Source organism: Orycteropus afer, unplaced genomic scaffold (assembly GCF_000298275.1).
Source record: "Orycteropus afer afer isolate SDZICR_OR568_19922 unplaced genomic scaffold, OryAfe1.0 scaffold00428, whole genome shotgun sequence".
In the NCBI taxonomy this organism is placed as follows: domain Eukaryota; kingdom Metazoa; phylum Chordata; class Mammalia; order Tubulidentata; family Orycteropodidae; genus Orycteropus; species Orycteropus afer.
The window spans coordinates 2238121-2261058 of record NW_006922015.1 but is presented as its reverse complement, the minus strand read 5'-3'; positions in this window follow the sequence as shown (position 1 = coordinate 2261058).

The window sequence follows — 22938 nt, the reverse complement described above, 5'->3', positions numbered from 1 at the left end:
TATGATGAGTGGACTATTCAGAAGTAGATTGTTCCATCTGTCTTCTGCAGAGCAGCTGGTGGATTTAAACTGCCAACCTTCTGCTTAGCAGTCAAATGCCTTAGGGATTATGCCACCAGAGCTCCTATCATAGGAGTTAAAAAATTTTATTTAAAAATATTTCTGAATATAGATTTATATGAGCTCTTCACAGAGGTAGTGTGTTTAACGTGGGGATAGATTTATTACTTGTTTGTAGTGATAATAGGAATTTATCAAGTACACAGGGATTAAGTGAACCATAGGACACCTCTATTACCCTCATCACCACATGTGTTTGCAGGTGCAATTGTGTAAAATGGCACTCAGCCTGAATTGTCTGCACTGTTAAGGGGATTGCCAGCAGCCTCTCATTCAGAACATTCAATAGGAATCACTAAAAATAACTTGACATGCACAGGTAGAATAAACACATCAGAATGTATCCCTAGACCTTTACCTATTTGTATACAGAGCTAAGCTAAGGTTGGGGTGACCTCACTGCTAGAAGGATGTGGTTAAGCTATAACCCACTGCTTACCTGTCCTCATGGCCCCAATGCCAACCCCACTTTGCCCGCAGCTGTCTACTCTCGGCCATCTCCAACATTCCGTTCCTCTGCTCACTGAAGACTGGTGATGAATGGGCTTGAAAGAAAACATCTGTATTTTCTACCAAGCTCTATTTTCTATCATGCATTGCTGTGGCTGCACAAACTGCCAGAGTGTAGAGTGATAGGAAAACTCAACATATTTTTGTTGTTGTTAATGTTAGGTCTTTCTCTTGCAGAGCCCTTCAGTTAGGAGTTGAGTGCTTAATTGCTTGCGCCACCAGGGCTCCCTCCAAACTTTCTGGTCATGCTGAAATGGAACACTGATGATCTATGATTGTGTGTATGGAGGACTCTGACTTTGTTAATTGTTGGTAGGTCCTATTACATCAGTTCTAACGCATGGCAACCCGACTTGTGCAGCGTAGAACTGCTCCATGGGGTTTTCAAGGCTGTGACCTTTCAGAAGCATATTGCCAGGCCTGTCTCCCCAGGTGCCTCTGGTTGGGTTGGAACCACCAACCTTTTGGCTGGTAATCAAGTGTTTATCTGTCTACGTACCCAGGGACTCCTGTAAATGGGTTTAATGTTCTTGGCATCCAGTTGTGTGTTGGGCCATAAGCACCGTGATAGGGATGTACTCTCTTGCCCTACTCCTCTGCCCCCTGCAGCATTACTGTGGGTCCAGAGTGAGTTTGGGGTCAAAGGTCGAAACTAATGACTAAGGTTGGGCTCTGGGCTTTTATCATGACAGGTCCTAAAATTAGGACACAATTAGCCTTAGCAGTGAAAATGCAACCTCAAATCTCTCTCTGTCCAAAGGAAAAAAAGCAGGAAGAGTTATTTAAGAGCAAACTCTGGATTGGGAGGAATGAGACTAGCATCACCTGAAGTTTGCTGTCAATCCATTTTCTTCTCTCTCAGTTGGCCCAGTTGTAAAGTGGAAATAATAATCTGTACTTTCCTATTTGAGGAAATGAGTATCCCTTGAGCAAATATTGAGATCTGTAGAAGAGTTATATAGAGAGCCTCTGATTATTTTCATTTGTTAAAGAGTACACATGTATAAGCTTAATTTCAATGATCACAAGCACTTAGTCCTTGAAGACCAGCCGTACAAAATTGTCTCACTAGAACTTCCATTAAATTCTAATGAGAGTTGTATTCCTGTGGTGTCTCTGAAGTGTTAATATATGAATGGTGAAAGTGAAAATGAAAACAGTTTTAAGAACAGATGACACAATGGAAATTTCTGGGTTCCCTGGACCTTCTGTTACAGTGTGTCTTGGTAGTCAGGGAGGACAGAACTAGTTTCCTCATAGATGTTATCCAGAATAAACTCAAATCTTCCATTCCCACTTTCATTCAAAAAGGGGAAAAAATGACACTGATGATTAGGAGTAACTTTGGGACTCAGCTTTTATGGTTTGCCAACTTCCCTGTTTAAACTTTCACTACTTTCATTATCAGTATCAAAGGCTGTATGCCCTGGAATCACTCTTGCTCATTTCCATTCTTAGCATTTTTTAAGTGATTCATTTATACTCTTTGATTATCCTAGGAAAGACTACATTCTTGTTTTCTTCATTGTGTTTTAAATCTTCTCACCTCTATCTGCAACCCCAAATTAATTTGCAGGGAGAGCTTTGGCGCTTCCATTTAACATTATGTCTGTTCTTTGATCTTTCTTTCTGGAGAGGTGGGCCACCTACTGTTGACTTTTGGTATGATCTTTGAAACTAGAAAATTCTAGTGGCAGAGATAAGTTTTAAAAATAAACAATTATTACAGGCAGGTGCATACATTTACAAATTGGGCCTTTTAGCAAAAAAAAAAAAATTTTTTTCACTGTTACTTTATTGTACATTAAACGTTTTTCCATCTGGAATGTTTAAGGGTGGAGGAGATAGAGAGGGGGAGAAGAGGCTCTTGAATGGTGTTCAAACCTGTGATGAGAGGCAAGTAAACTGCCCCCAGCCTTGCTGTATGTGAGAATCACCAAGGGAGCTCTTGAAATTCACCCAAGGCCCAGGCCCCACCCCTAAGAGATTCTGATTTAATTGGTTAGGGAGGGGGCCCAGGTAGTAGTACTTTTTTTTTTTTTTTTCCAAAACTCCCCAGATGATTCAAATATGTCAGAGTTGAAAACTACTGCTACTTTTGCTGCTTCTTATTTCACAGAGCTGGGGGTTTTCAATAAACAAATAGGCTGCTTTGTTGGACTTCTTACAAAGCAGAAGCTGATGTATGGAATATGTTTCTCAAAGGTTTTCAGAGACGGTCGTGGTTTGACATGGCCAGAATCCTGTGAATGGCCCAATGGAAGTTTTCAAGTGAACATTTCTCTTAACCTTTTCTATTTTTCAATATAATGTATATATGAGTCAACTAGAAAGAATTTTGTTCAAAATTTTGCTGCCCCTTTACTGAATGTGTCAGCATGAGCTGGTTACTTTGCTTCTCAACTGAAAATTGAAGACAACACAGTCAGTGGGTCGTAGAGTGTTTGTAAGAATTAAATGAAATAATGCATGTCTAGCCCTTCGCTTGTACCTGGCACATGGAAAGTTCTTGGTGAAAGATAGAATCCTTATAGATAAAAAGTATTGATGGTAGTGAATGAGGTTTATTAATCTCTAAAAGTATCTTTTTAACATTTTTGCTTAGGTTTGGTTTTAGGCCCTAATGGATTTTTTACAGAAAGTTATATTAAACTGCATATGGGTAATGCTTGAGTTTCGATGCATAACTAAGCAGTTTAACTAAATTTAACTATGATTTTACTGCCAAAACATGCTTCTACTACTATGACTAGGCTAGGGCACAGCTGACATGGCTACAGAAGTATAAACTGAAATCAACTTGTCTTAGAACCCTTAGCAAGACAGGGTGTGGGTGTGCTCCATAAGTCACAGATGGGAGGATTGTTGGATTTTTCTTTCCCTTTAAATATTTCTCTAGAACAATCTTCAATGGAATTTTGAAAGTGAAAAATATACACCTATTATCTAACCCTCTTACTCCAGCATGGTGGTTAACATTTCTTCTTGCCTCTTTCCAATTCTATCTCCATATGTTTGTCCATACTTGTTTTCCTGACTGAAGGGTTAGTGTATCTGCTTTGCATGTGATCTTTTCCACTTAGGCTGCAGAACTCAGTGATTAGAGTGTGGTTTCCAGTGTCAAAGTCGCTGCCTTCCACGCTTACTTCCACCACTTTGTGGCGTGTGACATTGAGCAGTTTGCCTAACTTCTCTGTGCTTCAGAGGGTTGTTAAGAGAACTTAATGTGTTAAGTACCCTATACATTTTAGTTATTATTTCACAGTTTATGTAAACATTTTTCAACTTACTACACAATAAATATGTTTATTATTTAAATGCCAATTTAATGTTTCATTGATGAAATTTTAGTTGTTTGAGGACTGGAAATTACATAGATCCTGAAAACATCCATATTTCCCTTCTTTCTTAGTTTCCAGAATAATTTAATTTTAATTGAATATATTAAAATGTACTGAGAAGGTATGTATTGATAGGAAACAATGAAAGAATATGGTTATTGGATAATGAAGCTATCGAGCAACCACACAAGACATTATTATGTACTTACTCTACCTCTGAATGACATAAAATGATTTCTAAACTTCTGCTGGGTTATTATGTGGTTCTTCACTTATGAAGAAATTACCGTAGACTGACACTCAAATGACGTACTTACAAAAGCACCTCCAGGCATGGTGTTGATGAATAGAGAGATAAAATTAACCTGTGATTTACCCTGTTCAAGGAGCTCTGGGGGCGTGGTGCCTAATGCACTTGACTGCTAACTAGAAGGTTGGCTGTTCAAACCTGCCAGCCACTCTGTGGAAGGAAGATGGGGCAATCTACTTCCATAAAGGTTTACCACATTGGAAACCCAAAGGAGGTTGTTATGAGTTGGAATTGACTTGATGGCAGTGAGTTCGGTTTGGAGCTCAGTTCTACCCTGTTCACCTTTCTCACCCTTCGGATGAAAAACGACCCACTGATAATTTACCAGGATTGGGGGGGATGGTGTGTGAGTCAACAAGTGGTCATCACACACCTGTCATTTGCCAGGGTATGTGATGAGGCTGTAATACGAACAAAAACAGACATGGGCCCTGTCTTTCTGGAGCTTGCAATCAAAGGAACAATTGAACAAATTATACCTGTGACATATTCTAGGAAGGAGAGGTTCACGGTGCTATAAGGGCCTAGACTTAATGTACTTGACCTGGCCAGGTAAGTCAGAGAACACTTGCCTGAAGAAGACAGTTACGCTGAGAACTCATGGATGAGGAGACACTGATAAGATGAAAAAGAAGGAAAGAGCATCCTTAGGCAGAAGGAACAGATAGTACAAAAGCCATGTGGCAGGAGGAAATAGCAAGGAAAGGGAATTGAAAGAAGGCCAGGTGGTTGATCCTGATAAGAGTGGAATTAATTACTCTCATGTTGGGAGTTGGCTTCTGAAAGCTAGTTCTACACTTCCCAATTCCATACTCAGTGACTTAAGTTTATAACTTTCAGTTGGTCAAAGTGGGTGTTTATATACCACAGAATTGGTAGACTCCACCTCAGGGAGTCAATTTACCACCACTGGATTGAACTATGTGGAACTGTGTCCAAATTCAGAATCCAGCCATTCCTGATTCTTGATCTAAGATTTGAAGCAGGGAAGTGACATGTCTTAGAAGAGAGGAATCGATGTCACTTCAATTGATTATCATGCCTTATGCAGCAAGAGCAAACTAAGTGTGAAAAATGTATTTGAAATAGCTCCTGCCCTCTAGCATCTTGACTCTACACTTCTCTTTGTTTGTTTGTTACTTTCTCCCTCTCTCCCTCGCTCCCTCCTTCCTTTCCTTCCTTCCTCCACCTCTCTTTCTATTTTTACAAATAAATGGTTCAAACAGCCATAGCAAATACTGTGGGGAATCCCAGAACTCTTCCTGAATTTGCTAAGGATTCCCAGGATGAAGGCATCTCGCCTGTCACCTTGAGCTCCTACTCCTGCTCCTGCTCAATTTTCTGTATTCAGTCTTCATCTTGTTGCCTCTTCTTGCTATATCATCTGTCCACACTACTTCCCTTTCACAAGGCTGTCACCCATCTTCCTTCATTCTTCACAGCACCAGCAACACCAGGAACAAAAAAGAAACCACCTCGAACTTCAGGATTAGACCCTCCTTCCCTAAAGCTCCTGCCTGGTATGATCTCTCCTCCTAGGGCTCCCAAACCCTTGATCTCCACTCCACCCCATTCTAGTAATGGTATCTGGAAAAATTTAATTTGCAATCTCTAGTCCAGACTAGACAAGACTCAATGTGTAACTTTGCAAACCCAAAACACTCATCAAATCGTTTGTAAGCAAAAGGGCAGTCTACCAGAAACACAAAAAAATTATATATATACATTTTTAACTTTGGACAAGATCATATTTTTAGGCAGAATTCACTTTTCCCCAACAAAGAGTCCTGGGTCTTGAATTTCTCTTCTTCTACATTTTACAAAAACATTAATTATCCTTCCAGGATAATAATAAATTTAAGGAGCTTTGGTGGCACAAAAGTTAAGCACTTGACTGCTAACCAAAAGGTTAATGATTTGAACCTACTCAGGAGCTTTGTGGGAGAAAGACCTGGCAATCCGCTCCCATAATGATTGTTGTTGTGTGCTGTTGAATTGACTTTGACTCATCATGGCCTTATAAGGACAGAACAGAACTGTCCCATAGGGTTTTCTCTGCAGGTCTTTTCTCCCAAGGAGCAGCTGATTGGTTCAAACCACCAACCTTTTGGTTAGCTGCCAAACACTTAACCCTTTGTGCCACCAGAGCTCCTTCCCTGTAAAGATTAAAAAGTCCAAAACCAAACTCACTGCCATGAAGTTGATGTCAACTCATAGCAACCCCTGTTGGGTTTCCAAAGCTGTAAATCTTTATGGAAGCAAACTGCCTCATCTTTCTTCCATGGAGCGTCTGACGGGTTCAAACTACCAACCTTTTGGTTAGTAGCCAGATGCCTTTAACCATTACAGCACCAGAGTTCCTATAAAACCCTGTGCAGAAGCTCTACTCTGTCATGTGGGGTTGCTATGAGTTGAAATTAACACGACAGTACCTAACAACCAGAAGTTACAAGTTTGCTCTCCCTAGGGAACTGGAAACACCATCTCTTCTCTATGTAGCTGCCGACTTCATTTTAGACTGCATTATACAATTGGCCAGTGTTGTTGAGATTTTACTTTTTTTACTTGAGACTCCATGGCCTAATTAGAGTGACTTGTTCTGTACTCCTCCCCCTGCCCTGCACTGGAACCTGCACCCCACCCGTCATGGTGCTGGACGCTGGCGTGTTGCTGCAGGTTTTCCTTGCCAGAGCAACCAGCTAGCATGCTATTAGCAGCATGTGCTCCTGGGCACAGGAGAAGAGTTAACTTCAGGGCCTGTTTTCTCCGCCTCCTCATCTTACTCTACTATCTGCAGAATCCCTATGTTGACTGAAGAAAAGCTTCGATGGAGCACTTCAAGCTTAAAAAGAAAGAAACTGCTACAGGTGAATCAAATGAAGGCTGCATTTTCATTGAGAAAATATCTAGCCAGGTGAAAGTTAGACAGTGTCTTCAGCTTCTCTGATTTTCCTTTCTCTGAGTCCTCCCTTCCCTCTCAGGTGCTCAGTGCCCTTAGACTTTCTTTCCAACTCCATCCCCACCCTGGCAGGATCTGTTTACATAATTCACACTAAGGTATAAATGACTGATAACTCTTAATATATTGTTTTTTCTAGAGCTATTTGCATTTCCTCAGTGGAAAAGCATGTAGTCAAAGGAAGTACACTATAATTGGACAGAGAAAGTTATTTTGCAGAAGGGCACTGTCATGGCACCTTTGAAGTTGCTTTCTCCTCTTACGGGTTGTGCCTTGAGACTCAATCTGAACAGAATTGGGTTTATGTTTTGGGCATGGGGCGGTCCCCACTGTAATTAATCCAGCATTGAATCATAAAGTCACTACTCCTCCTTTTAGGACTAAATTGAATGAGTTTCCCTTTTCTAAGGCAAAAACTCCAGAAAAGGTTGAGAGAAAAAAGTTAGTGGTTTCTGGCCATCCACACTGGCTCCAGTGCTTAGCGCCATACACTGTAAACAGTTTCACAGGAAAAGAAAACAGCCTATGACCATCTTGCCCTGGAAGTCAGGAATCTTCGGTGCTTTTTACCTTTGCCTGTCAACAGATCTATTTCAAACAAGAAGTAAATTCTAAAAGCTAAAACTTGTCATTTTACTGCCCAGTCCTTGTTCACGCTGATAACTTACACTTTTATGCTCAGATAGAATATTGAGGCAAAGTCGAATGACTGTCATGAGGTCATGACTGAGTTGGATTTGGAAATTTGATCTACTCATTCCAGAAATGAAGGCAGATAGAAATGAAGGCCAATTAGACATGATTAACATGGAGATTCAAAAATAAGATAGTACAGCATTTTACTCTGAGACTTTGCCAATCTAGTTAAATAAATTAAAATGAAATGCAGTCAAGTTGAGACATTAGAAAAGGAGATTAGGCAATATTATGCAAACATTTCAAGATATGGTGAGTGGATCCAGGCGTCCCTAAAACTGAACAGCTGGCTCTTTTCTGGCTGATGACCTTATCTACTTTCTGAAAGAAGCGACCTGCACAAAAAATGGGAGAGAAGACAGTATTTTTGGTTCATGCAAATATTATAGTTTAGGGATGCATATAAAATTTTAAAGTTGCCCAAGCTTTTTAAAAGTTACTGGTATTTTAGTGTACTCATTTCCCTTTAATTTTGCCTAGGGTCTCCCTCCTTAAGATCTGTTTGCAGTGACACTACTTAGCTGCTACAAATGGAAAACTAAAGAGTTAAGTGAGGCGAAATGGTCGTTTAGTGGTATGATTCTTGCCTTCCATGTTAGAGACTGAAGTTCTATTCCTGGCAACGCATTTCATGCACAACGACCACCCCATCTCACAATGGAGGCTGGTGTGTCGCTAGAACACTGAACAAGTTTCAGCAGTGTTTCCAGACTAATGTGAACTTAAAAGACCTGGTGATTTGCTTCCAAAAAACATCCAGTTGTGTTGTGCATGAGGGCACCATGAGTTACAGGCCAAACTAAAGATAGCTGAAAGCAACAACAAAGAATTCAGTAAAAATTATATTTTGTGAATGTAGACAGCAGGTGATGAAAAATCAGTTTAAGTATCATAATTTATGCATTATTTTTTTAAGTACACTTCTGCTCCCAAGATTTCATTTTCATAAATCTTTAGACTGCTGTGGTGCAAATAATTCAGGCCTTGCTTAAGGGCAGCATGATTTACTTAATGACTATCTGCGAATCATTTTAAAATCTTGAGGGAGGAATGTTACTAGAATGTAGAGCAGTAACCCTCTCTGTGCAGGAGAAAGTCTTCCCAGCCTATAGCCACAGGCTTTGCTCTCATCAGCCCTCATAAAGTGAGATGAATTTCTGCCTTGCATTTTATAGGGACTTTCTTCTGAGGAGTGCAAAACTCAGTGCAGACATTATCTAATTCTTTCTTGTAACATTCATGAAAGGTTGGGTGGGGTAGGTGTTATTATTGCCCAACCCATTCTGCAGATTGGGAAATAAAATAGAAAGTGAAGTGACTTTCCCAAGGTCAAAGAGAGGCTGAACAAAAGCCAATGGAATTCCATTTGAGGTTAGTCCGGAACTTTTATAGGCTGACTTGGCTCACCAAGTAGCAGCGAGAGAACTGACAGGTCACGTGGGGCTATGAAAGGAGCCCAGGATTCTGAGCCAGAGGTTGAATTTGCCCCTTTCTGTTGTTCGCTAACTCCATGATATTGGACTAGTCATTGGGCCTTTCTGGAACTAGTTCCTCTTCTTTAAATCAGGAAAGAATGTGCCCCAAAAGACTGTTGGATTAGATAAAATAATTCATGTTACAGTTACGGCCCATGGTGAAATAGTCCACATCACATTATGTCCTAGAGACCAAAGTCTGTGAATATTATGTTGAAATTCATAAATACAAACATGAAAAGTGATAAATAAATCTACTTTATTTTCAAGAATTGTTTCAAATGTGCCATCTAAATTGTCCACCATGAAGTTGCTGTTGCTAGTTGCCATCGAGTTGGTTCTGACCCATGGCAGCCCCATGTACAACAGAGACGTAGCCCAGTCCCATGTCACATCACGACCCTTGCTATGCTGGAGTCCATTGTTGTGGTCACTGGGTATGTTGAGTGCCTTCCAACCTCGATGGGCTCATCTTCCAGCACCACACTGGATCGTATTCTGTTGTGATCAATGGGGTTTTCATTGGCTAATTTTCAGAAGTCGCTTACAGGCCTTTCTTCCACTCTGTGTGTGAAAGCGCTGCTGAAACCTGTCCACCTTGGGCGACTCTGTTGATATTTGAAATACCAAAGGCATAGCTTCTAGCCTCGTAGCAACACAGAAGCTACCTCAGTACCACAAACTGACAGATGGGTGGTGGTCTCCCATTATATTTGCTATATAACTTGTATGATTTTAATGTGATAAATTATGCATAAATTTGTGTGCCTCTAATTCTTCAAACTGCTACTTCATGATTCCCATTTAGACACATACAAAATGACCAGTTGTTAAAGAAGTCTCACGTGTGCTCATGACCAAGTCCTACCAGCTACCATGTGGGTCTGTCATTTTCTTCCTTTCCAGCTTTTCCCCTCACCACTTTGTGCTCCCCTGTAGCTACCTGGGGGGCTCATGAGGTCACTCCCACCAACCAGAGTCAATGTGTGCTATGCACTGTCACCACTGCTGCCAATGTGCCGGATTTCTTGAGAGCCCAAGGGACACTGCATTCTCTGGAGTTTTCAAAGTGCCACCACCAAGCTGTGTATTGAGTAAGAGAGGATGGTGCCCTCACTACCTCTAAGAGTCAGATTTTACCCTATGACCCGTGTGCCTGTGTCCTGACATCACACATTTGGTATAACAACTTTGTGACCAATTCAGCACTTGGGAGCTAGATCAGGGGAAGAATTGGGGGACAATTACCTTGCTGTACTCAGACCCTCCTCCCCTCTGATTTCTGTTCTTATGTGTTGTCAGTTGATTCCAAGTCGTAGTGACCCTGTACAAGGAGTCCTGATGGTGCAATGATTAAGTGCTAGGCTGTTAACCAAAAGGTTAGGGTGAGTTTGAATTCACCAATGGCTCTGCTGGAGAAGAGACCTGTTGATCTGTTTACATAAAGATTATAGCCTGGGAAATCCTATGGGTCAGTTCTACTCTATCATATAGGGTTGCTATGAAAACGACCTCTAAAGCTTTTTTAAAAATTGTATCATAACAGCATCTTACATATATGTCTGACTCTCTTTTTCAGAATGGGTTTTCTCCCAGGATGCACTTCAGACTTTCATGTAATTGGATTTCTGACAGGCTACCAAACTATAATAATTAACATGTCTGAACTCCAAGATGAGCACAGACATCACTGCTTATTCTCATATAGAGATATAACTGTGAGGTTAATAAATGCAAACATAGTTTTAAAGTTAGCTCTTTGCCCAATATTTTCTATAAATCATGATCTCTTGGACTTAATTTATTTTAGTGAGTGAGTTCTCCCTTGTGGTCCTCCAACTTATAATTGCTACCCCTAACTCTGGTAGCATAGTGTCTAAGGCACTTGACTGCTAACCAGAAGGCTGGCAGTTCAAACCCACTCCTTGGAAGGAAGACTGGGCCATCTACATCCGTAATTATACTGCCTTGGCAACCCAAGGAGGGGTCACTATGAGTTGGGACGACTGGATGGCACATAACAACAACAACAGCCCTTTAAACAAATGAAAATGAAAAGAGCAAAAGAAACAACCATTGGCCAAACATATTTAAAGCTTTAGAGATTATAGCATTAATTAGGCCAGACAATAGCCTTATTCATAGCTGGGAAGTCTGACTTTCAATGATTTATACTGATATCTTTTTAAGAGTAAAATAGTTCTAAATGTTATTTTCCTTCCTCTTCCAACCACTCCTGTTCTATTTCCAATCCTACATCTGGAGATATGAAATTTATAGATTATAAAATGACATCAATCTGCATGTTGTTGTTGCTGCTGTTTTAGAACCTGAATACACTATTTCTATTGAGAAGAAAAGACTAATATCAATATTCAGAATTGAATTGCTCAGTTTCTACCAGGTATACCCACTGTCGTCAAGTTGGATCCGATTCACAGTGGCCCTTCCTTGGGTTTCTGAGGCAGTATCACGATGGAGGTAGATTGTTCAATCTTCTTTCTAAGGAGTGGCTGGTGGGTTTGAACTGCTAGCATTCTGGATAAAAAATGGTTTTACCTGCTATTTTTCTAATTTGAAATACTTAGACAACTTCTTACACGGATATATAGGTGTTATAGTTTTAAGGGTTTGTCAACTTATATTTGAACTTCTCAGAGCAGAACTTGCATAGAGCTTAAACATGTGAATTGAACACACATTATTTCACTTACCTGGTAAATAGAAGTTCCACTTACCTGGTAAATAGAAGCAGTTACGGATGAAGACCAACTACAGCCTTCAGTATGGATCACTCCTTAACATAAAGAAAACAAAAGTTCTCACAAATGGACTAATAAACGACATCACATTAAATGCAGAAAAGATTGCATTTGTCTAGGATTTCATTTTATTTGGATCCACAATGGTTCCAATATAAATTCCAAAGAATCTAAATGTCTAACACACAGACCTGAAAAATAGACTTAACTAAATATCTAGATTAGACTTTATGATCAAGGCTAGACTTCGTGATCAAGAACTGATATACTGAAGGAAGACGTTCAACCTGCACAGAAGGCACTACCAAAAACAAGTCTTCAGTAATTTATGGAATACCAATTGAGATGCTTCAGCAAATGGATGCAATGCTGAAAGCACTCACTCATATATACCATAAATTTGGAAGACAGCTTCCTAGCCAAATGACTGGAAGAGATCCATATTTGTGGCCATTTCAAAGACAGGTGATCCAACGGAATGCAGAAATTACTGAACAATATCATCAGTATGCCATGTAAGTAAAATTATGCTGAAAATAATACAAAAATGGTTGCTACAGTACATTGATAGGGAATTATCAGAAATTCAAGCTGGAGTCAGAAGAAGACATAGAACAAGGGATATCATTGCTGATGTCAAATGGATCTTGGCTGAAAGCAACAAATATCAGAAAGATATTTACCAGTGTTTTATTGACTATACAAAGGTATTCGACCAACCATGGGAATCATAAAAAATTATAGATAACATTGTGAATAATGGGAGTTCCGGAAGACTTAATTTTGTTCATGTGGAGCCTGTATATAGACCAAGGCGCAGTTGTCCAAACAGAACAAAGGGATATTATATGGTTAAAAATCAGAAAATGTATCCTTTCACCATACTTATTCAATCTATATGCTGAGCAAATAATTAGAGAAGTTAGACTACATGAAGAAGAATGTGACATCAGAATTGGAGGAAGATTGATTAACAGCTTGCGATATACAGATCACACAATCTTGCTTGCTGAAAGTGAAGATGACTTGAAGCAGTTACGGATGAAGACCAACGACAGCCTTCAGTATGGATTACTCCTTAACATAAAGAAAACAAAAGTTCTCACAAATGGACTAATAAACGACGTCACGTTAAATGCAGAAAAGATTGCATTTGTCTAGGATTTCATTTTACTTGGATCCACAATCAATGCCCATGGAAGCAGCAGTCAAGGAATCAAAGTACATTTGCATTGGGCAAATCTGCTGCAAAAAGCCTCTTTAAAGTTAAAAAACCAAAAGTCACCTTGAGGATTAACGTGTGCTTGAAATCCAAGCTATGGTAATTTTAATCACCTCATATGCATGTGAAAGCAATGAATGAGGAAGACTGAAGAAGAACTAATGCCTTAGAATTATGGTGTTGGTGAAGAGTATTAAATATACCATGTACTGTCAGAAGAATAAACAAATCTTATCTTGGAAAAAAATACAGCTATCTTAGAAGTGAGGATAGTGAAATTTTGTCTCACATAACTTTGGACATGTTGTCAGGAGGGACCAGTCCCTGGAGAAGGACATCATGCGTGGTAGAGTACAGTGAAAAAGAAGACCCTCAATGAGATGGATTGAGACAGTGGCTGGAACAATGGGCTTTAACATAGTGATGATAGTGAGGCTGGCACAGGCCTAGGCAGTGTTTCAATCTGTTGTACTTAGGGACGCTGTGAGTCAGAACAGACTTGATGGCTCCTAACAACATAACAACAGACTTTAAAGTATATCCTCATTGGAGTATTAAGATTAATTATGGTGTTTTGCACCCCCCCCCCACGCAAATCCTGTTTCAGCACTAAAATGTACTGGGACAAAAGCATTAAAATGTTGTCTCTCAAGCTTTTTCTAGAACAGTATTTATACAATTGGATTAAGAAAGAAATTAATGCTTGTGAAATTTCCAGCCTGTTCTATGGATTAAACATCAAAATGTTACTCTACTTCAAATTTGAAAGTTTTCCTGAACCCTGAATGCATGTATATGTGTGCACGTGGATGTGTGCACACTGACCACTACCTAAGGAAATAGTCATACTGACCAAACTTCTAATTAAAGGCATAATTGCTAAATACACCAAAGCTCATTCATTATATTTTATTTTTGGTGCACATGACTCCTGACTAACAAGCCTTTATAGTGTGCACGTGGGAACCTAATTGTAGAAATTACACTGTTTAACTCATTTTGAATATTTATTAAGAAATATTTCCCCCCTGAACTGTTACTAAATATGAGAAGAGAGTTTATCTTTTTGGTACACTCAAGACCCCTATCAGCTACATGACATAGAAATAAGGGGTTAAGAAAAGTCAAAGAAGTTCCAGAATGACTATAGGCTATAGGAATACAAAGAAAATATCAATAATGTGGCATATTTATAAAAACTGCCAATAACAGCCTGGGATGTGGAAGGATAGTTGGCTTCTCTCACTTTGTCTCAGTGCGAAAGCAGTTAAATCAAGTCATAACCTGACCTGCTGGGGAAGTACAGTTCAGCAGCCTCACAATTATTATGTTGTTCAGTGGTTAAAGAAAGCTTTTTGTTGTTGTTGCTGTATTTTGTTTTGTTTTTAAGAAGTTCAGCAAGTTTAGGAAGAGGAAGTGCAATCTATGACAAGTTATCCCCGATGTTGTGTCGGTAATCTCTTTTGCTCTCCTCCCAAGATGGGAATTTCCCTACCTTTCCCCATGCTGGTCCCCCCACCCCAACCCTTCACCCAGCGGTGGAGCAGCTTGCATGTAAGTGTTTTATTAGGTCTGCCCTCCTTGTACTCAATCCATGCCTACACAGAAACTTTTTGATGTATTTGAATACAGCATATCAATTCAGACAGAACTTCATCCCTTCAAAAATCTTTTTTCTCAACCCAGAAGATAATTTTTCCTAAGTACAAGAACATTTCCTCATCTGATTATTTCAGAGTTCTCACTATCGTGGAGTCAACTCCAACTCATAGCGATACTGTAAAACAGTAGGAACGCTCCATAGGGTTTTCAAGGCTGTCATCTTTACAGAAGCAGATTGCCACATCTTTGTCTTGCAGAGTGCCTGGTGTGTTTGAACCACTGACCTTTCTGTTAGCAGCCAAGTACTTAACCATTGTGCCACCTGGGCTCCTATCTCAGAGTTAGCATATGTAAAAGCATTTACTGTTATGATTTTAAATGAGAAATTTTTATAGTTTTAGAAATGTAAAGCAGTTCTGTAATTTTAAAGCATTGCATATTGCTAGCTGTTATTTCCATTCATTATAACCAGAGGAACAAGCTGCTGACAAGCTGATTCCCAATCATGCAGTCCACATGTATAGCATTATGCTTCACAAGTAGAACTGTGTTCCACAGGGTTTTCAATGGCTCAGTTTTCAGAAGACTTTCAGGCCTTTCTTCTGAGACCCTTCTGGATAAACTTGAACTTCCAATGTTTTAGTTAGCAGCTGAGCACATTAACCATCACACCACCCAGGGATTCCTTTATTCATTATAGTTGTTGTTATGTGCCATGGAGTTTGACTCGACCATAGTGACCTCTCCTTGGGTTTCTGAGGCAGTATCACTACGGAAGTAGATTGCCCAGCCTTCCTTCCAAGGAGTGGCTGGTGGGTTTGAGCCTCCAGCTTTCTGGTTAGCAGTCAAGTTCCTTAGGTACTATGCTACCAGACCTCCCATTCATTATAGTAGGACTGACTAAAAAGATAAAGATAATAAACTAAAAAAAAAACCTCACTGCTGTGGAATTGGATCCAACTCATAGCGACTCCTCCTTGTGTTTCTGAGGCAGTATCACTACGGAAGTAGATTGCCCAGCCTTCCTTCCGAAGAGTGGCTGGTGGGTTTGAACCTCCAGCCTTCGGGTTAGCAGTCAAATGCCTTAGGCATTATGTCACCAGAGCTCCTAGATAATAATAAACTAGTACTTATAATCTATTTTCAGTTTTCCCATTTACCGAGTAGTTCTATTGACATTTTTTTAGTCACTGGTATGACACCTTAAAAAAAAATCATCAGTAAGAAAATAGTGATCCCCTCCCCATTTTCACAGTGAAATTTACTATTTTAACAATTTCAAGATAATATTAATTTTGAATAATATCATTTTATACTTGTAGAATGGTTGTAGGAGAGTAGAATTATGGAAATAGAGTGTAATTGTTCATCTTAATCTTTGTACAAAGCGTTTAAATGTGTATATTAGTTAGGTTTATATCCTGAAGTTACTCGAAGTGAGTTTTGATTCTACCATGGGGTTGAGTGTGACCCTGAGGGTCATAGAAATGGACATATGTGCCTTGAATTATTTATTCCTTTCCTTGGGGTGAGACTAGGGTGAAGATCAGTATTACTGACTATTCATTTTGCCTCTGGCTCTAATATGGCTTGGCATGGTAGTTACTGATCCTGTCTTTATTTAAAATTTTGATTATTTGTTCATCATGAATTTTTTTGCATTAATTTACCTTTTTAAAAATATTCCATCAAAATATTATTTATCTTTGCTGTTGAGTTTTTTGGCACCTCCTTAAATTTTGTGCCCAATCCAAGTGCCTCACTAGCCTCAGCCTAGCCCCTGGCCCCACTTTTCTGTATCTGCTTTTCTTCCCCAACTCTTGAGAGTGAGCATTGAAGTTGATATTCTGATTACTTGGAATTCTTAGCACCTGGAACAGTGCTTAGCACAGAGTCGATGTTTGATAAATGTTTAATGGTGCTGCTGGTGAAGACTAGGTCACTTCTCAGGCCTGGCCCCTTCGAGTCCAGTGAGTCCAGCACTGTCATCTGAGGGGCCTAACGATGTGCATCATGACCTCTGTGGGAAGCTGGAAGGGAGAGAGAGTCAGTGTTCTGTGAGAAGAGTAGATTCATTCATTAAGTGTGAGCAGTTGCAGGGCTTGCCTGAATGCAGCCCTGCACTGTGGGCATGGCCCGTGTTTACATGACAGTAGTGGCTTGTGGCTGTGCAGCCAGAGCTCCTGGATACTCAGGTTAGCTCAGCCATTGATCAGCTGCATGACTCTGGGCAAGTTATCTAACTTCTGTGTTTGGTTTCTTTTTCTATAGCATGACAATATTTTAATAGCACTGATCTCTTGAGATTTCTGTGAAGATTAAAGGAATTAACACATGCATCTTAGCCCAGATTTCCTAGAAAATAGCCAGAAGGTAAAAGTGTAGTGGGAACTTTTAATGAGAAAGTGCAATCCTCGGAAGCTAGAGTGAAGGGAAAAGCAAAGTAAGGCAAGAGGAAAGGACAGGAAACACAATAACGTGTGTTACTGGGCTGGCCACCATTTTACTGAATGCCTGGTCTTATAGGACCTCTCCAAGAGACTAAGAACATCTAGGAACAGCCCTCAGAGAGAAGAAGATTAAGCCAGCTATCTGCTCGTCCCTTTCCATACCCTGTCTTTTCATTGGTCAAATTCTACTCAAAGAATTTTAATTCCAGTATGTCTGAATTGTGTCAGCTGGCCCTCCAGGCAGTTGGTGGGAAACCAGGCTCTCCGTGGGTCCCATCCAGCCATTTGTAGGCTTATCAGTCAGAGTGTAGCATGGTGGGCACTGAGACTGAGGCTTTACAGCCACAGGAACAGTGTGAATCATATTGTTAGTCTCTGGATTCTCTTCAGTATCCCCAACTCTGGAAACTAGCTGCTGCTCTCCCAGAAAAGTGGTCTTTAGTGTGTTTGAGGGCAGGCATTCATGTTTTGCACTAGCTGGATGCCTCTACTTCATAAGTAGATATTAAAGTCTTTAAATATCAGGTTTCTTTTGGTCATTTGGAGCTCACCTCAAGTGTCACCTCCTCAGAAAGTCCTTCCAGTGACCATCGCAGCTTTCCTTATTCTCAGATACAGAGATAAATCTACACCCTTCTCTTAAACTTCTATCTCTCTTTTTAAAAGCAAGTACTTTTTGTCCTACAAATAAAGAACATTTTATGTTCACAAGGAAAGGGTGTGAATCTGGGTCTGTAACTTGCTCTCATACCCTGCAGCCTCGCAGTTCACACTGCCAAACCACAATGGGACTAATGTCTCATAATTGCCTTCCCATCACATCTGACTTATTATGAATCAGCTCCCCTTCCCTATCAATGTAAAAACTGGCTGGTTCAGGATGTGAAAAGACGTCATTTCCCTTCCTGTTTCTTTTTCATTCTCTGTAGAATATTAAGTTCTAATTTTAAACTCTTGACTTGTAGTGTAGTTAAAGATGGCCACCAAAATTTGGAAAGAAAAATCATGACACACAAATATCAAAGATACTTTTTTAGGTTATTTTCTTCCTGCTTCATCTCTCTACCTCCTCCTCCTCACAGAATGTGTATATGATGGACCCTTTGCTACTACACCCTCAACTCTTTATTCCAAATAAGTGTGTCATTCATTGTTTCTTATCATCTTTGGCCAACATATGCTAAGTTACTCACAAGGCTCAAGAATTCACATAATGGCAAAGAAATAATGTGTGATTAAAAAATTAAAATACCATGTCCTAATATAATCACAGTTTAAGGAGTCCCTGGATGATACGAACAGTTAAATGCTTAACTATCAACCAAAAGGTGGCCTGGTGAACTGTTTCCAAAAGGTCACAGATACCTAGCCCTATGGAACATAGTTCTACTCTGAAACACATGAGGTTGTCATGAGTCAGAATCAATTTGATGGCAACAGCTCTGGTCTCTGGTCAATCATAGTGTAGATTAATTTAGGTTCCTTCAAGAAAAAAAAGAAAAATTGACTAGTTAATTTCCCTACTATTTCAGGGGATTTACAGCTTCTGCTTTCTTATTGGTTACACTTCCAAGTAACTTTTATATGACGGATCATGATCAGAACTGGCATCTTTATTTAACAAATACAGAACTAAACCCTAATGATCAGAATCTATAGGCTCTGATGCAGCACAGACATCTGCTGTTGAGCGCTCACTTCTACGGCATCTCCACCATGGCCATCCAGGATCTTATTGGATGCTGTCAATGACGGGAAGGCATAATGGCCTGAGACAAGTCTCTCCATTTCAGAGCAGCTGTCATTGTTAGGAAAGTCTTTTTTCTATATCAAACTGAAACTCACCTCCTTGTGACATTGGCCAACTGGCTCTCATTTCACCCTATAAATCAATGTTTCACAAAATCTGCTCCGGACCACCTGCTTCAGTCACCTGCAGTTCTTATTGAAATGTGAGTTCTTTGACTCTCCTACCCACAGAACCATATGAGTTTTGGTTGGTGATTATAGAGTTCAGATTCCTAGTTTAATAAACTCTCTTTGCATGCTTAAGTTTGAAGACCTCTGCTCTGAAGCCAGAGAATAACAAGTTCAATGCCTCTGACCTATCCTAGCCCTTCAGATATTTGCAGAGATATTATTATCTCTGTGCCCTTTTATGTTATCTGTTCTCTGGACTAAATTTCCTCAGTTTTTTCAACTGTTCTTCATGAAATGATTTCAAGTCTTATGCTCTTCCAACTGGGTTTTATTTTATTAGTGTTTATCCCAAAGTGTGAAGCCCCAAACTGAACATAGCACCTCTGCTGTGCCCTGATGGGGTAGGGGCTGAATGGAAGGACCATCTCTCTTCTTAGCTCAATTAACATAATTCTTATTACAGAACATATTAATGGGATTAAATACTTTTCTTTGGTTCAAAAGCTTGTCATAGGAAATTTGGTCTGTAGTAAAAAAATATAACTGTGGAATCACAACAAGAAGAATATTTCTGTTAACTGGAGCACCATGTATGGTTATAACTCTAAACATCTGGTTTGGTAATTTGGAATTTTTGGTGTTGGCATGAGGCAAAGATTGCCTTTGGCCTGTAGATGCTAAGTGAATCCAGTAAAGAAAGAAAGGATCCAAAAAGATTACAAAGACAACTAACCTACTTCAGAGAATGTATTTTTCAAGTTTGTGGCTTGATATCATCTGTTTATGTAGTGTCCATTAATATATTTATAGCAAAGTAATTCTTGTTATTTATTGCAGCAAGTCTATAAAAGTGTCAACTTGCCAGTACCCTCTTTGGTCTAAAAGGAGGTCATCGAATGTACATGAAGCAATAAATCTCCTTTATATATGTATCATTATATAATTCTTAGTTTTCATTAATTTAGAATGGCCTCCTCCTCAACTTGTCTAATGAGTCAAAGTTGACTGCATCCAATACTTGGTAGTTCAACTAAGGATTGATCCTTTTCCTGACATGGTCTATGATGTTTACATCTTTGTCCTTACACTGTGATCTGGTAGTTTATTGCTATCTGTCAAAATTAAATAAATAAAAGACTATTTGTAAATCTTTCCCACAAAGTCATTTTATAATGAACAAAAGACTACTATGGAAGTAAACTATGTAGGAATAGAGAAATAAGTCTTTGATTCACAGCATTAAAATAACAGTAGATCATATTTTTTCCTGCCATGTCCCTTTCATTTACTTTCTCTCTTGATGGTTCCTCATTTTCCTTTCCCCTTACTAGAGCTGACCTTTTTCTTCCATGGCATTCTCCACCTCTGTCTCTCTTTTGGAGAGTTCATTCACTCTTTGGGCTTTATTTCCACTTTATTTTCTACTTCTGACTTTCATACTTATCTCTCTAGCTCAATCCTCTAGAACAACATCTTACCTTTAATTAAAAAAAAAGAAAAAAACAACTAAATGTTGACCTGTGGGCTCAGGACCATGGTCACATGGGACATCAAGCTCAACTGTCATAACATACTACACAAGGACATCATTCTACATCCTATTTTGGTGAGTAGCAACTGGGGTCTTAAAAGCTTCAAAGTGGCTGTCTAGTTGCAGCAAGGGGTCTCTCCCTGTCCAGAGCAAAAAATAATGGAAAAAAACCAAAGATGCATGGAAACAATTAGTCCAAGGGACTAGTGGATAATGTGAACCTCAGCCTAGATGACTATGAGACCAGAAGAACTAGATGCTGCCCGGCTGCCACTGTCAACCACTCAGAAAGGAATCAGTGCAAGAGATCCTGGTAGTGTGGGAGAATGATGTGGAATGAAACTCAAAATTGTAAAAAGATCAGGTTTACTGGTCTGATAGAGTCTGATAAGACCCCTGAGACTGTGGCCCCTGGTAACCCTTCAGGCCTGGAATTGAATTCACTCCTATGGCTTCCAGCCAAACAATAGACCGGCAATGGGGGTGAACATTTACATCAGGTAGATACACTCCTTAGAACTATCAATCATGGGAGAACAGAAGGGCAGTATTTACACAGGGAGATAGCTCAGGGGGCAGGAATGCATAGGACAGAAAGACACAGGGAAGAGGTAACTACAGGGAGGAAGTGGGAAAAGAGCTGTTACGCTGTGGGGAATTGCAGTCAATGTTATGAAATAAAATGTGTGTAAACTGTTGTATGGAGAAGAAGTTTGCTCTGTAAACTTTCACCCAAATCATAGTAAAAAAATTTTTAAAAAAGAAACTAAATGTTTATTAAGAATCTACTTGGTGATTCTTTAGTAATAAAATTCAAAACTCACTGCTGTTGAGTCAGATCTGACTCACAGTGACCCCTCCTTGGATTTCCAAGGCAGTATCATTACGGAAGTAGGTTGCCCAATCTTCCTTCTGAGGAGTGGCTGGTGGGTTTGAACCACCAGCCTTCTGGTTAGCATAGGCACTATGCCACCAGAGAGGTAGCTTGTCTTATTCCTATTCAAATGCAGGGAAACTGAAGCTTAGAAAGTTATATTCAAGATTATCTTAAAGTGAACATTAATTTGTGAAGATATTTTGATTATCATCTGTTGCCATGATGTTCAGAGACCATACCTGCATTTTCCCAACAATTTATCCTCAGTGTTTGTACTTGATCGGGTATACAGCAAGCATAAAATAAGCACATGTGAACTAATGAATGAATGAGTAAATAAGTGAATGAATAAATGGGTATGGTCAGACATGCATTTTAGGAAGATAATAGGTAAGAATTAGTCTGATTTGTGGCATTCATAAGCATCAGGGAAACTAGAAAGCAGTTGCTGTAGCCCAGGTAGGAGATGGGGTAGAGTCAGGAGAAACAGAGAGCTCTTACAGGAGACAGGGCAGTTCATTCAGAGTGGACAGTGCCGTGCTTAGATCTTTAGGCTGCCATACACACAGGCTTCGGTGACTAACTGGGCTCCCCGGTTTCTGCTGCATAAAGTAATAGGTGCATTGTGGTGCCACCAGCTCCAACTATGAATATGGGAGAAAATTCTCTTTCCTCTTCAGTTCTCTGAGCCTTCTACTGATAGATTAATTGTCCCCATACACCATGCTCATCACATTAATCTCCTATAGAGAGTCACAGTTACCCTCTATTACACCTCAAAACAGACCTAGATTTCTTATTTTGATATCCACTTACATTAGCATTTAATAACTCTGTTACTTTTCCTCTACTGATTCCAACTGAACTATAAATCCCTTATGGGCTGGGAGCATATAACATAGTTTTGTTGTTGGTGGTGCTGTTACAGTACCTCGCATGATATTGGGTGAGTAATATGTGCTTAACACTCATTTATTTAAGCACTTAAAAACAGTTATATAATGATGCCTCTGGAATTCATGATTATGAGTACAGAGTAATTTAGAAAAATAATAATGTAAGTTGCCTTTTCCTGAATCTATGTTATACTTCATGATAATAACAAGTACTTACATAGTACATTTTATGTGCTAGAAATTAGTTCTAAGTGCTTTATATCCATT